Genomic DNA, 16,269 nt, shown 5'->3' with positions numbered 1-16,269 from the left:
GGTTTGAGGCGGGAGAGATTAAAGAAAAATGCTGGGAACCAAAATAACTGGAAAATGGGGAAGCAAAGACATATTCTAAAGTTAAAAGCAAAAGGTAAGGGAGTTGGGGACGGGTATAGATACAGTGTAACATGGGAAGAGATTGGAGAGAGGTCTGAAATATAGCTCTGCACTAACCCCTCCAGCAAACAGTATCTAACAGTAATAAATTACCATGACTCACCTAGTAGGAGTCAGGAACCTCCCAGGAAGGAAGGAGTTCGCTGTTCATGTGGGAAAGAATTACACATTCCTTTCCATCTGAAGGTTAGGGTGAATCCATATTTCAGGAAAGTAAAGGGGATAAAAATAAGGATCATTTGAGGATCCAAGTGAGAAGGAAACTGGACTGGGTAGATAAGGGAGGGGGAGGAGCAGGGGCTTTAGTAAATAATTTTAGGGCAAAAATGTATAAAAGAATACACAGGGACCAAAGAGTATTTCAGACATTAAAATAGACCAAACATAATCCTGACATGCTTTGTATTTCCTTATAATATACGGAGGTGAAGGCAGTTCTACCTAATATATATATTATTCACCAGCCAATATGCCAGTGTCCCTAGACAAACTTTTGAATATTAGCATATACAAACATTATATTGATAGTACAGCTGGTAAGTTATAAACAACTGTTGCATTTTATTTCCTTTGTAATTATGTAATAATTCCAGCCTCATGCAATTCCTGTGTATTACTCCAGTGTTAGAGTTTTGTTTTGCTTGAATAAAAAAAGTTAATTTTTACCTTCCATTAATAAAAGTTCAAAGCACACAAAATAATGTACATCAAGGGGCTACAACTTAACTGCTAAAATTCAGTTAAAGGCACTAAACAATATGTGCCAAATAAACATAACACAAGTTTACATACTTTTCTATTCCTCTTAACCATCTGTTTATTTTAAATTATAATTCTAAAATATTACAGATGACTAAGTGTTATAGCTTGGGCAGAGTCAGTGGGCTCTATTAGACAAGGAAGTGATTCTGGAATAAGACAGGTATACCTTTAAAACACAGCTGTCCAACTGGCAGCCCAAGAGGAGTTAATGTACAGCCCCTGAACTCCCAGTTGGTCACCAGTCCCCTTATCATTCCAGCTGCTGCAGCCAGGTCTCTAGATTTCCTGCCACTCCCATAGGAGCAGCTGAGGTGAGGGACACCCATACACGCTGGGAGAGGGGGGTGTGGAGCCCACACACAATACAATGCCCACCAGCACAGTACAGTGGTAGAGGGGGGGACCTACCTGCTCATGTGATGTGTGAGACAGGCTGCATCCTGGCAGTTTCTCACTCATATTAGTCTAACTCCCAGGGCACACAGCCCCTGCTGGCATGGTCTATACAGTGTGCAGCCTCCAGCCTCTTAGAAGCCATGAAGCCCACATTTAAAACACTAGAGAAAGTCAAGAAAAGCCCTTGGTGTGGACACACATGTGCTGGGAAGACTGCTTATACAAGGAGTTCATCTGGAATAACTACAGTGAAACAGACAAAAAAACCCACTCTAATATGGTTTCAAACATGTTAGTCTAGATTTTAATACAGGGTTTTAATCATGTTAATCAGGGTTTTAAATCCAGGGGTGTCCAACCTTTTTGAATGTGGGGGTCGGATCATGAACTTTTTATCATCCAGTGGGCTGGCAAGCCATATTTAAACACCCTCTGTCCTGGGCCAGAGAGACTCTGCCTGTTTAGCCCTACTGCACCTGCCTGTTACTCCAAGGTTCATGGTAGCTGCTGGTGGGCAGGGCCAGGAGGGACCCATTCTGCATCCAGCCAGCTACTGCCCCAAAGACTGAAGGGGAGAAATAAATAGCTCCACACCTCCATCCCTCAAGCAGCACAGCCCCACGAGCCAGTGCTGCCTGACAGGGGCTGGAGCGAGATGGCTGCTGCACCACAGCCCCGCACCTGCCCATCCACACGGCCCCACTCACTGTGGTGCCTGGCCGCCCACACACGCAGTCCCAGTGGCCTCAGAGCTGCGAGCCGGGAGCATGGGGTCCGGCAGACAACGGCTCCCGTCACCTTGCCCTGCAGAGGTCATGCCAGGACACCACCTGCTGAGGCCCACCCCCCCGTACTGTCTTCCCATGTGCTGCTGGGGATGGGAAGAGGCCAACCAGGTCAGCACCAGCCAGCAGAAGTGGCAGTGGAGCCATGTGCCACTCAGGACTGACCAGTGCAGGCAAGGGAAAAATGCAGCTGATCCCTGCCGCTCCGGCCAGGCTCGTCCCGCCCCAAGCGGCACATGGCTCCACTGCCACTTCTGCTGGCCAGTGCAGACCTGGCCAGGGTCCTCCCATCCCCAGCCAGTTGCAGGAAGCCAGCTTCAGCTGCATGCTGCCCTGGATGGGACGGACCCAGCCGGGTCAGCACCAGCTAGGAAAAGTGGCATGCAGCTGAAGTCAGCTCCTCACGTGCTGCTGGGAACAGAAGGAGCCTGGCTGGATCTGCACCAGCCAGCAGAAGCAGCAGTAGAGCTATGTGCCACTCAGGATGAGACGAGTCCGGCTGGAGAGGCAGAGGCTCAGCTGCATTTTCCCCCTGCCTGCACTGGTCAGTCCTGAGCGGCACTTGGCTCCACCACCACTTCTGCTGGCTGGTACCGACCTGGCCAGCCTCCTCCCATCCCCAGCGGCACATGGGAAGCTGACTTCAGCTGCGTGCTGCTCTGGATGGGACAGACCTGCCCCGGTCGGCACCAGCCAGCAGAGGCAGCAGCAGAGCCATGTGCCGCCCGGAACTGACCAGCGCAGGTACAGGAAAACACAGCTGAGACCCTGCTGCTCCAGCCAGGCTCGTCCTGTCCCGAGCAGCACATGGCTACTCCTCTTCCCACACGCACCGCGTTGGCAAAGTCAAGCTGATGCGGTGCATGTGAAAACCTAGTCCCTTCTCCAGCCCTTCAGCAGCCATTACGAAGCTGCTGAGGGGCTGGGGGAGAGACAAGGGGTGGGAACGAAAGTAAACAGTGTTTACTCGTTTCCCATCGCAGCACCGCGGGCCACAGAAAATGCCTCAGTGGACCGCATGGCAGCCCATGGATCATATGCTGGACAAGACTGCATTACTCTAACACAGTTTAGAAAATATTATACCTTTTCTGTCTGTCAAAGCAGGCCTACGTGAAAGACAACAGCTTTAAGAAAAACAATTAAAATTACCTTTACATTTCACCTTTTGTGTTGGCCAGTATAGAAAGCAATCTATATGTTTACTTGGCACCCATGGTTTAGTGCTTTTAACTGAATTTTAGCAGTTAAGTTGTAGCCCCTTGATGTACATTATTTTGTGTGCTTTGAACTTTTATTAACTGAAGGTAAAAATTAACTTTTTTTTATTCAAAACAAAACTCTAGCACTGGAGTAATCTTGGTGTGCAGGAGGGCAAAGAAAGTCCAATTGCTGCTGCCTACTCAAAGATTTGGCGAGACCAAGGCTGACTGTGCTAAGCTCCTCTACCTCTGTATAGCCACACAGGAACCAACCTTTAAAATTTCGTAGTAATGTTATTTGAGGTATAACATCACATTACCAAAAAAAGATTTCAGATCTAATACTATATGTAGTTTGAGATCACACTAGAATGTCAAACTAATCAGGGAGGATATTTTGCTTTGGTTTTCATAAAAAAACCCAAAAAAACAGGCTGCACCAGTCAATAAGGGTTCTTTGGATAGTGAAGGGGACAAACTGAGGCTTGAGATAACACAAACAGTCAGAAAGCTTTCGATGCGTTGGAATGAATTCAAGTCAGCAGGACATGATGAACTTCATCTCAGGGTACTGAAGGAATTGTCAGAAGAGATCTCAGAGGACTTGTCAATAGCATTTATGAAGTCATCAGAAATGGGTAAGGTATCAAGGGACTTGAAAAGGTCTATATAGTGCCCTTTCTTAAATAAACAGGCAAAGAGAAGGACCTGGAGAATGTTGGGAGCTACAGACTGATTAGCCTCACCTCAAAATACCCAAGAAGTTACTGGAGCATATCATAAGGAAATCTACCTGCAAGCATCTGGAGACGCAAAGGCTGAAAACAAGCAGATAGCATGGATTTACTATGAACAAATCATGTCAAACAAACTCTACCTCCTTGTTCAACAAAATAATTAGTTGGTGGAAGAAGGAAATGCAGTAGATATCGTGCATCTGGACTTCAGCAAGGCTTCTGACAAAGTCCCCCTAGAGAAAGCTACAATTAGGTGGATAACCAGCTGGCTCAAAAGCTGCAAACAAAGGTTAATGGATCCATGTCAGAATAACAGCAGGTTTCAAGTGGAGTCTGTCCTGGACCCAATGATGTTCAACATGTTTATTAATGATCTGAATGTTCGCATAAAGAGTTTCTTGAGCAAATTTGCAGATGACACAAAACAGGCAAGGACTGAAAAACATACTGGAGGAAACGAGTGCGATTAAAAAAAAAAAAGATGTTGCATTACAGAAAGCCTGGAAAACTGGGCTGGAGCTAACAGGCTCAATTCAATGCTGACAAATGCAAGGTGCTGAATCTCAGGAAAATAAGATAGGTGACAACTGGCTGCATGGCAGCACTACAGAGAATGACCTAGAAATCATGGCGGATCACAGACTCAACATAAGTTTGCAGCATGTTGCAGCTGCAAAAAAGGCAAATGCAGTTTGCCAATTCATCAGTAGAAGCACTAGGTGCAAGACATGGAAATGAATGAGACAAGTCTCTTTATTCAGAACTAGCTATGCCTCATTTAGAGTAATGTGAGAAGGTCTGGGCTTCACATATTAAAATAGACACATGGATCCGGAGGCATGAGATAAAAATGATAAAGGGCTTGGAAGGCAAATCATGAGATCAGGTTGAAGGAAATAGATACGCTCAGCTTCTGGAAAAGACAACTGAGAGAGAACATCATAGCCATCTTCAATATCTGAAGGGCTGCCATAAAGAAGAGGGAGAACACTTTTTCTCTTGCTGCAGGGGGCAGAACACAAACCAGTGGATTAAAGTTGCTGCAAAGTAGGTTTAGATTAGTATCAGGAAAAACTTCTTTACTGTTAGAACAGCAAGAAAGTGGAATAGACTGCCTAAGGAAGTTGTGGAATCTCCATCAACAACAGGTTAGATAAACATTGGTCAGGGATGATATAGGAGCACCTATGCCTATACTCTACTATATATTCCCCATACCTTCTGGGCTTTGCTAATTGCCACCTGGGCCCAAGAAGGAATCTTTCTCCCCTCCTGTTGCTATCCTAAACTCCTCTTCTTCACAGTAAGGGTGGCCAAAATTTGGAATGGGCTTCCAAGGGAGGTGGTACTCTCCCTTACCTTGGGGGTCTTTAAGACAAGGCTGTATAGGCATCTGACCCCAACACGCTTTCCTGCCTAGGCAGGGGGTCAGACTCGATGATCTGTTGAGGTCCCTTCTGACCCTAGCATCTATGGATCTTAAGAGCTGGGAAAACCCAACTTTTTTCCTACTACAGATATGGCCAAAATGTTATAGCATGTAAAGAATCATTTCTAGTAATTAAAAACTATGCATTGTCTCAATCAAGCCTTCAGCAGCCCACTGGGTGTCTGGGTGTCTCCTCAACCCAGGCTCACTCTGCCACTACCCCTATCATGGTATCTGCTGCCTGACTGCCAGATCCAGCCATGTATTGCCCACCACTCCAACTCAACCCCACATGACCTGCCACTGCAATCTGGCTTAATGCCACCCAATCCGGTTCCATGAGGCCAACCTACAGATCTAGCTGCGAGCCAAAATTATCTACAAGACCCTCCACTAGTCTGGAAATTTGGCAGCAGGGGAGTGGCATTTAACACTGCCACTGCTCCTCTGCTGCTGCCAAATTTCTGGACCCTGGGAGAGCCACACAGGCTCCAGGGGCTGGATCTGGATCTGGCCCAGGTGCCAGAGGTTAAGCACCCCTGCTCTTCTGCCATTAGATGGCCAGATAGAGCACACACCCTGACAGGCTTATCCCTGGAATGAACCACTATTAAGTTAAATGACCCACAATTAGCTTACAGAAACACAGAACATTGTGGGGGAAGGAAGTGCTATCCTATCCTGCCTATTTCACAAGTACTTGAAGTGGAACAATGGGTGTGAACAGCTGTAGGGATAAAAGGCTTTCTCCTGGGAAAAATACAACTTTACAGCCATGTAGGCAACCATCAATCCTCTGCATCATGGTGTACATGTAAGAGGTCTAGTCGAGTGTCTGATGAATCTGCTTGTGGCTGATGAGCCCAATTCAAGAGTGACACAATTTGTTACAAGTTTCACAGATCCATGTGTTGTCTGAGCTGGAGTCCAAGTTTACAGCATGCCACTTTCTTCTTCTCACTTTGCTTCCATCCTCTGGATCAAAACCATTTCTTGTTGAGCTGCACCCCGTACCAGACATTCCCTCCAGACCGGACAGGATTCTGCGCACTCCTCCCAGCTTTTCATGTTGATGTTGAATTACTTCCTATTTTTGCACACATCGTGGCACTGCCATAGAGGACAACCCTGCTTTCTAGAGCCATCTTGAATCTCACTGCAACAACTTTACAACCATACACAAAAGCTAAATTGTTTGTTTTGAAAGTGAGGCTTTAAATGGAATCCCTAAAATAAGGATGTAAGCAGACATAACATTTCTCCCAGAAAAAAGCCTTTGTCCTGGGATCCTGCAGACATACAAGTTCATTCCCCCACTTTAAGTAATTGTGAAGTACCCAAGATAAAATGTGCTAACATTCCCCCCTCCCCACCTCCATCAAGCTGTATACATTTGTGAACTCACGGCAGTTCGTTAAGTTAATTGCCATGCAGGGACAGACATATCAGAGGGGAAGCAATGCAGCTTAGAATGGTGACATATATACAGGGCTATATTTCATTTGTTCCAGGTCTTGACTTGGATCAATCAGGACCACCTCAAATGAGATGTCTGTTTAAAGCTAGAATGACAATTAACTTCATTATGCAAGCAAGTTTCCTGTGTAAACCCGTCATATAAGTCTTCCAGGAGACATGATCTAGGCCACAACACATCTGCTAAATGTGGGTGGGAAGTGCTAAATTGTGTTTATACTAAGATTAAACTCAATGAAGCCAAATTGATTGGAAATAACATCATCTTTCTTAGTCTGGGAAAGGTCTACTTTTTTCTTGGCTTTCCAACAATGATAAAGGATTACTAGACAGGATGCAGGTATTTTATTTTTCTGACGTAGTAGGAAAGAGTCCAACATGCATTGTTTACTTTTTGAAAAATAAATATAGGATTATTCAATATAAACAAGACCTCACATATATATCATTTACATGCATACAGTTCACACTGGGGGATGTGGCAGTTGCAGCTATGCAGGATTCCTTAAAATGGATGCTAAAATTCATGAGCAGTTATCCAACAATCTATGAAGCTGGAATAATCACATTATTGTAGGAAAAGAAAAAGAAAAGAGAGTCGAACCAAGGAGGGAAAGCCTAACAAAAGGGAAATGTAGTAAGCCACGGTTTTAACAAGTTTAAGTAAAAAGCTGATAATAAATGCATAGTAAAGTCACACAACCCTTTCAGAATTTTATGTCGGAGGTTACTGCATTTCTTCTACTGTGGAAGAAACGTTAGTATAGTTATTTTTCTACAGTCAATAGTCACTGGATTAGTAACGCCAGCTACATATTTTAGCAATGTGTTAGATTATGAATGACTTAAAAAGTATGCATAAATTAGGTATCCAGCACCAGAAGTTATTAGTTTAAGCCTGAACCATCAGTACTATCCACCCTTACAATTTTGTTTATATCATACAGGCCTTCAGTTCACCTATACAACAAACTCTGACCCTGCCCAACTCTTTACATACAATCTCAAGTGGTATGACTGCTATATAAATTTTAAATTACTCAGAGGAATTAAAAAGACAATAATCAAGTACTTAAACAAATCTGACATTCAATTTTCCAAACCATATATACGCAAAACATATTTCAATGTTCCATTTAACTTTTTTATTCTTAACAAACCTACTGAGACCCTGGAGACCAAAAAGAATTATTGTTCAAATAAAGTAGTGATTCTAAAGAACTTACATTTTGAGCTTCACTGACTACTCCAGCTGTGCTGCCCAGCAATGGATTCCTTCTCATCTTTCTTTCATAAAGACTTTGTAGCTATAGAATATACTTTTCTCTTGCTGTCAGGAAACCATATTGTTGCACATACAAGTTAGGCATCTGTAGGTGCGAACGCACTTTCCTCATGAGGAGAAATTATAAAAATATAAAATCTAATATGCAATTTTCCAATAGACCATATAATGCTTAATAATTTTAAGGACTAAATAATACATAAGGCTAGATATAACTACTATTTCACTACAATTAACCTGGCACTCAAGCTTGAACTCAGTTAGATTTAAGTTGCTTTTCTACAGAAAAAAACTTTTAACTCAACAAAAGGATTCTGTTTCCTAGTTTTAAATGCATGGAATTACATCAGTTACAGAAACAGCACCGTGCATAAAAGTAAAAACAGAAGACAGATCACACTAGAAATAGTCTTACTTGATTTGAATGTCATCAGCACAGTTCTTAACCATCCTGAAGGTGTTCTCACTTCAGTACCAGTCAGGAAAAGATTCATCCAACCATGGTGGGGAGCTAGGCACAGATATCTAGTGCACAGAAATTAGAATATATCCCTTAATGCACAACTAATCAAGCTGTTTTGTAGCTTCTTCTAGATAAGGAAAAAGAGTGGTTTTATGCAATCAAGTTAACTGAATAGCCCTGGACTAATATGTCCACACTAGAGAGGGGTTTTCAACAGCAGTACTCAGCACAATTGAAAACTCTATTTAGCATGAATGTAGAGTCCTTTCACTCCTTTAAGACAACTTTAATTTTAACATTTTCAGCTTGACTCAGTAGGTAAGGTTGTAACTTTAGTTAATGTATCTGCATTAGAGATAAGTGGGGTTTTCAATCAAGTGAAGCTGATAGACAAAAGACTGAACCCTACAGTCCTAAAATCCATTCTGAAAAAACAAATCATCTTCTAAAGCAAATGTTATGGTTGGTTGATTAAAAGGGAGAATTGATGTTCCCACTGCCTAAAGACATTTTTGTGGAGTTCTTTAGAAAACTGTCTCCACTTTTCAAGCAAAGTATATTGACATTGTTAAACATATGGGGTGCAGAGATCAAAACGCTGCGTATTGTATATGCAATAGGATTTTACAAAGGCAGGCTACATTTACAAAAGGAATTGAAGACACAAAAATTTATAGACTTAAGAGACTGCCATTTGAGCCTCCATGAAAATTTAAGTTCACCTAATTCACATAAAACAACAAAATCTCACATGGACTCTTCTGAGAAGTCATCCAGAAGGCCTATGAAATATTTATTACCTTAGTTAGTAAGACTGATCCTAAATATAAAGCACCTAGAACAGTAAGAACAAGTTGAAGTGTGGTTGATGGAACGTAATCTTGAGTTATTTCCTTTTCTTCTAATATTTAAAATTGAAGATCCTTTTCTAACCCAAATCTGTATTTGTGAATCAGGCTGTCACAAGTGCATAAAAAATTTTAAGAATTGCAGTAGCAAAATTGTGAAAGACAGATTGTCTGAATTCAAAATTCTGTCCATTTTTAAAAGGTCCATACTCTCACCCAGTTAGTTATGTGACAGTTCACCAACTTTTTAGATCTATATACTCAAAATGATCCATTAAGCTAAGTGCTAAAATATGAAGTACATAGTTTTTTAAAAATAAGCTAAAGAGAAGTACCTAACTGACTACAGACTTGATAATTATATGCTCAGGTTTTATTTACAAAGTTGCAAGGTTTTTTTTCCCTGTAGACAGCATGTGAACTTCCTCTCTCCAAATCCCCGAGTTGTTTTCCCTTAGTTTAAAAGAAAAAAAAAATATATATAGGAAAACTGCTGAAAGAAATTAGCTGGAGACATTTTCGTAAGAACAAGAACATCAAAGGAGCCAATTCAGTGTTCTCCCACCCATTTAATTTAAATGAACTATAAATTTCCAAACGGGCATTTAAATATATGTAATAAATGGTATGGTAATCCAAGAAATACAGATAAAGACAGGACAGTTCTTAAGACTATTTAAAACAATTGTTACAGAACCAGAAACAGAGCTGGAAAGGATTTTGAGAGGTCATCTTTCCTGTCTAAAGACCAAGTCAACTATACCAAAACCATTCCTGGCTGGGCAGATTTTTGTTTAACCTCTTATTTAAAGCTTCCAGAGTTAAAAGTTTCAAAACCTACATATGTGATACTTTCCTATATTTAATTACTCTTACAGTTAGCAAGTTTCCCTAAAGCTTAATTTAAATCTTCCTTACCATATTTAAGCCTATTACTTATTGTCCTATCCCAGTGGATATGGATAAGTTTATAACCTTCCACATTTCAGCAGTCATCCATATTTGAGAAGTGTTATCAGCTCTCCCCATAGCCATCTCTTCTCTAGGCAAAATAGACTCCATTTCTCAATCTTCTGCCACAGCACGTACTTTCTAGACCTCTGATCACTTTTGTTGCTCTAACTGATCTAATCTCTTCTGAAGCATGGTACCCAAAAGTTGACACATTAATCTAGCTGAGGCCTTACTACTGCTGAGTAGAGTGAAAAATTGTTTTACATTTAAAACATATAGGAGTCCTGTTTATATATCTCAGTATGTTTGCTTTTTTCATGACAATATACTCATCTCCTTCTCCAAAATGAATTTTACCTTCCATAGCTGCTCTCACTGGTAGCATTTTAAGCAGATTTAACTAAGACTCATCTAAAGAAATGTTCTCTCTCAGAATGTGAAATACTGAGTCAAAAGTTTTGATAACTATTCTGATGCATGTAAGTGGGATGTTTTGCATGCTTTATCTGCTTTGCTGGGTTTTTTTTACCTTTTACCTTAAAAGTGACCTTGTGCAATTATTTATAAATTCAACAGATTCTTGCATGAGGGTAGAAAATAAACCCTACTTTAAGTAGCAAAGAAGATATGTAGAGTGCAAATAGAGATAGGACAAGAAGTGCCCAATAAAACACAACAGTGCAAACAAGGTGGGCAGGGACAAGAAGGTAACTGTGACTTCTGGAAATGTTAGAAGAAAGCTGCCAGTTAGGAAAGGGTCAAAACCTTGGCAGTGTGCAGCCCTTTTTTCCATTCCAGGCTGGGAACCTTGGCGGCCAGAGGGACACAGCAGTAAACCATTATCAGAGCTATTATGAGTCACAGGAACTGGGCTCCAATAGCATACTCTGCTCAATCCACAAGGAAATTGCTTTGGTGAGGACTCTGTTGGTGAACATACAGTCCCAATAAGAATTCTCCAGGTGACAAAGGACTGGAGCTAATCTTCTCCTGGCTTCACATACTGAAAATTGATGAGGGGGAATAAACGAGATGGGAAGTGAATGGCAGCTAGGGAACATCTTCTATAGAAAAGTCTGCTTGCTGAGAACATAAATTAAGTCCTGCTGCATTTGTGCTTCCACCCCCTCAGTTTTCTCCTCTATTTCCACAGTTCCTTTGCTGAAATCAATCAAAGCTGCTTTCTGCCATTCTCTGGCCAGGATGAACACTCAACCAGCCTCTCCACAACTCTTCATTTAAAGAATTCCCTCCAGTCCCTCCCACATTTCATTTTGGTTCACTTTCTCTGCAGAATCAAGCTCACTATATGATGAGTTATGGTTAGCATTTGTGGCCTTAAAGTTATTGAAGATTTAGGTGCCAAAGATGAGAAAAGTATCAAGCCAGTTACTAATGATTATTTGGTTTCCGAAGTTTCAGAGTTAATGTCTTTCTTTGCCCCACAATTTTGGAAAGCCATCTCCAGAGCCTCTCTTCAGTCTTGGGAGACCCTGGATATGACAAATTGTTTTGAAACTTTACTTCTCTGGAAAGTCATGGTTCTCTCAAAAGCCAGCTGAGAACTTGGAATCACTTTGAAAATCCTTATGAGAATAACAAAAAAAAACAAACCCTGGACACCATTTTCTGGACAGGCAAATCCTAATAACAGTGCACTGATTTCTTACTGCAATGCAACCTAAAGGTTTGGTGTTCAAAAAAACAGAGATACAGTAAAGATATATATTTTGGATTACTTTTTTTTAATTTACTGGGACCAGACAAGGGCAAAGAGGGGCATTTGGAAAGAAGGAGCAGTCATTTCAGCTTGGGTAGTCACTGCCAGGGAGCCAAGCAACATGTGCAATATGGATGAGGTTGGCTTGATGGAGAGAACAGAAGACAGTGCCGGGAAACGGAAGAGAAGGCATTTTCAGCAACCATAGTTGAAGCTCAACATCCTGGACATGTGAATAGTGGCACCACTGTGAGACTAGAACTCACACAGGGCATTTTCTCACACTGGCCCACAATGACTATGCAAACAAATGTCTGTGGCCTAAATCTTGCTGTGTGCTAATAGCTAAGGGAAATGCAAGTTTGCTTACCATATCTTTCCTGCTGAGGGTCTGGGACTCACCAAGTGTGGCCAAGTTGGCTAGCAATATATAGGAGGAGGTTCTCTGAGCTGGGATGAGGGGCCAGGGCCCTGATTGGGTTCCTGTCTTGCAAACAGTCACTGGCTGTCAGGGTTGTCCTTTTGTAAGTCTATCACACTGTCCTCAGAACATGCAGTCCCTTCCCTGCATCCACCACAAAAGTACAGCTCAGTGCTGGAGACACCTATCAAGATCTAGTCCAACTCCTTGCAGTATGACAAGGCAGTTAACATTCTTCACAACCCAACAGACCCTTTACCTCAGAGCAGTAATATGTGGTGTTGCTGCAATTGCCCAAAGGCTGCCACTTCTTTGCCAATGGCCTTGTATACCACCTGGTTGCCGTGGTTCTGAGGATACACCTTGCCTTTGTCCCAAAGTGCGAAGAAGCCTAGGATTTTGACATGGGGCCAACTTTAACAATGACAAGAACTATTCAGAGGTTTGCAGTGTGCACAGAAGCATGTGTAGATCACATTCAAGCATGAAGACAACAGCTACATGCCAGTATTTACATGGAAAAGTTTAAACACCTGGTCACTGTACCCCCAAAGGTGCACAAGCCACATATACAGAGAGAGGTCAGGTCACCGAAGAGTTTAAAGCAGTGTGGGACCACGTTTGGAGGGTCAATCAAGACAGAGAGGCGTAAACACAAACAGCACACCAAGATGAAGACAGATCAAAATTTCTCAATTTACATCGCTTCAAGGGGTTGTCACACAAATGCAACTTATTTTTATACTGGGCACAGAAAGAGTGTATGCAATACTAACTTGTTCGGGTAGACAAGTCCTTATAATGTTGTGCTGAGCAAAAGTTACTGAAGGCTCTTGTCTACACTAGAGTTCCTAACACAGGTCATTCTTTCGACAACCTTTCCATTGTAAACAAGAACTTGGAGCTAGTAATCTAGCAACTTTTATAGCTGAATCCATATTTTAATAGACTTCTACACAGTGATCTGCTTCCATTATACCTGAAACGTAGTAAATTCTTTAAGAAAGGTCTGTTGTTTTATTCAACTTTGCTTTGATTTGGCAGAGGGCTGTATCAGCCTACAAAGAATGGCCAAAGGCAACAGGTCATGAAAATAAGTTTCAAATATACCAGTTACAGGAGTTACAGGACCCTGCTACAACACATTTTTATCTAGCAGTTTGATTAAAAGAGTTGTTCTATTTTGTCAGACAGCAAAGGTCAGAGCAAACTTCCCACTGGATGTATAGTACAAACTAGTGTTGCACTTTGGTTACCTCAAACAATTTCAAATGTGGCAGAGATGGTACCTAAAAGCCTGAGCTATACTAATATCTTAATGTTTTCACTGCTCCACATTTACAGCTGCAACACCACCACTTCCAGCCTACATTACTGTCATATATGTTCCATTCAAGAAAGAGGAGGGGGGAAGGGTAATACCATAAAAAACAAATCTAAAGAACACTTAAAGTATTTTCTTTACAAGTGCACTGAATTCTTAGTATGACATGTTAAATAACTATTCATTTAAATGATCCATCCAGAAGTTAACACTTAGATTTAATGCCTAGGAAATAGGTGAAGAATGATTCAACTAACTTTCTCTCTCTCTTTTGTTTAGCTGAAGTCATCACCAAAAAACATGTGCTAGGATTTAAGCTGAAGCTTATTTTATTTCTTGATCATTTGCTTTGATTTTTTCCCCACTCATAACTTCAGCAGAAGAGGGGTACAAGTCTTTAAAAGGTGCAGATTGAAAATATGTTGGGGAGGGAGTATTGTAAACATTTAATAAGTAGCAATCAAGTTGTTCTCATTGCTTAGTGAAGGAATGAGAGAAGCTCTCTAGGAAATGCCATGAAAACAAGCACATACTTTTAGGTAACATCTACTCTACCAAAGTCAATTGTGTTGATGCACCTGACCACAGCATGGGTACTCCTTTAAAGTGGATCCACACTGCAGATGGAAACCATGCTTTAAAGCAGTGGTTCTCAGTCTTTTCAGAGACAAGGAACTCCCCAGAAAATCTCAGCTCTTAGCTTTCACTTGCTTTAATTATGGACAAAATAAGAGTGCAATTCTTCAGGTGCAGAAAGGCCATAACAGGTCAGAAAGTTTCTGAAGCTCTGGACTCCTATTCAATATCTCTGGGTTTATCTGGTGAATCAAGTATAGGTGTCAGCACAGCTAACCACTTAATATTGCGCAGCACCTGGCACTCCTTTAAAGGAATGCAATTTCAAAAGCACGCTGTCAGCAAACCAATGTCTCAGTGTTAGTCACAACTCAGGTGACTAGACACTGAACAAAATGAATGTGATTTCCTTCAAATATAATGTTCTGGCATCCAGTCAGTTCTCCCTGCAGCTTCAAAGGCCTGCCTTGGTCCAGATGAAAAGGGAGGGCACTACTAGCTTTTAACAGCTAACTGCTGGAAATCGTAAAGAATCACCTACTAGACCTGCCCACCGGTTTAATTTTTAAGGGCTCCTTGCAAACTTTTGTATTGAGGGATCTGTCTGAGAGTCAAGAGCAACTGTGAAGCTGGGCCAGGCTCAGTCCTCCAGCAGGCTGAGCTCTCTGTTCCGGGGAACGGGTGTTGAGGAGCCGAGGGGCGCTAAGAAGTGCTGCAGCTCCACGTCCTTTCGGTCTGGGGGGAAGATACGAACAGAGCCACCGAGAACCTGACCAAGACGCCGCAGCAACGACGCCTGGAAAGGGGGCGCGGGCGCTCTCAGCCTCCCAGGCCGGCTCCGGCCCCCGCGGCCGCCTCCTTCCCCCACCCCAGGCGAAGCCGCGCGGGTCACTTCCTACATCCAACCAGTCCAGGACCCCGCGCGGCAGCATGCAGGGCGCCCCGGGTCCGCGGCCTGGCCCAGCCGCCGCGCAGCCCCGAGGGAGAAGCAGTCGCAGCTCCGCGACCCGGCCCGGCCGCCTTTACCTCCTGTGGCTCCTGCCTGGCAGCGCCCGCGCCGCGGATGGGGGTGGGGTGAGGGCCGGGGCCTGTGCCTGCCGCTGCTGCTGCAGCCTCCGTGCTCCGAGGCGGGGACAGAGGCGGCTGCTACGCGGCGACGGCAGGAGCGGAGCGAGGGGGAGGCTCCGGCGGAGCGTGCGCCGCGGGGACACAGTGCCGCTCTCTGTCCGGCCGGGGAAGGGCAGCCCAAGGAGGAGGTTTCGCCCTTCCCTGCCCCAGGAGCAGCAGGGCGCGCCTGACCCTCAGCCCGCGCCGGCTCGCTCGGGGCCGAGGCCGGGGCGCGGCGCCCGGCCGCAGCGGCGCCGCCACCCGGTTAGCGCCAAAACCAGGAGCCGGCCCGGGCCGGGAGCCGCAGGAGCCGGCTCTGACTGGAGCTGCGGCTAGCGGGGTGATCAGCTCCCCCCATGGAGGACACGGGACACGGGCCTGCGTAAACAGGCTGGGGAGGAGGGCATGAGTTGCCGGGGGAAGTGCTGCCACCTCCCTCGCTGGACGTGTTCCAGAAGAGCTGGGGAGGTGTCATTAGGGTCATGGAGAGGTAGGGCTGAGCCAGGCCAGCCCACGCCTCGGGCAGCATCAGCCCCATCCAGACCACCCCATCCAAGTGCTGTCCCCTGGGGCTTATGCGCCCCACCTCTGGGCTGAGGTTGGACTAGGTGACCCCTGCGGTCCTTTCCAATCCAGGCATCTGTGTCGTTGAGGGTAATAAATA

General features: G+C 43.8%; 1 protein-coding gene across 1 annotated transcript in view; it reads right to left on the bottom strand.

Annotated features, from left to right (window-relative positions):
- N4BP2 (NEDD4 binding protein 2) overlaps positions 1-15,554 on the bottom strand; it is a 59,870-nt gene extending 44,316 nt beyond the window's left edge. Inside the window, exons 1-3 of the mRNA XM_019552883.1 lie at positions 15,525-15,554; positions 8,608-8,717; positions 8,134-8,277 (exon numbers count right to left, since the gene is read on the bottom strand). The gene's annotated coding sequence lies outside the window, so the exon portion shown is untranslated. The remainder of the gene's footprint in view (positions 1-8,133; positions 8,278-8,607; positions 8,718-15,524) is intronic.
- Positions 15,555-16,269: the final 715 nt, after the last annotated feature.

Source organism: Crocodylus porosus, unplaced genomic scaffold (assembly GCF_001723895.1).
Source record: "Crocodylus porosus isolate Cpor-Errol unplaced genomic scaffold, CroPor_comp1, whole genome shotgun sequence".
Classification (NCBI taxonomy): domain Eukaryota; kingdom Metazoa; phylum Chordata; order Crocodylia; family Crocodylidae; genus Crocodylus; species Crocodylus porosus.
Note: the sequence above shows the minus strand (reverse complement) of the source record. Positions and strands in the feature narration are given on the sequence as shown.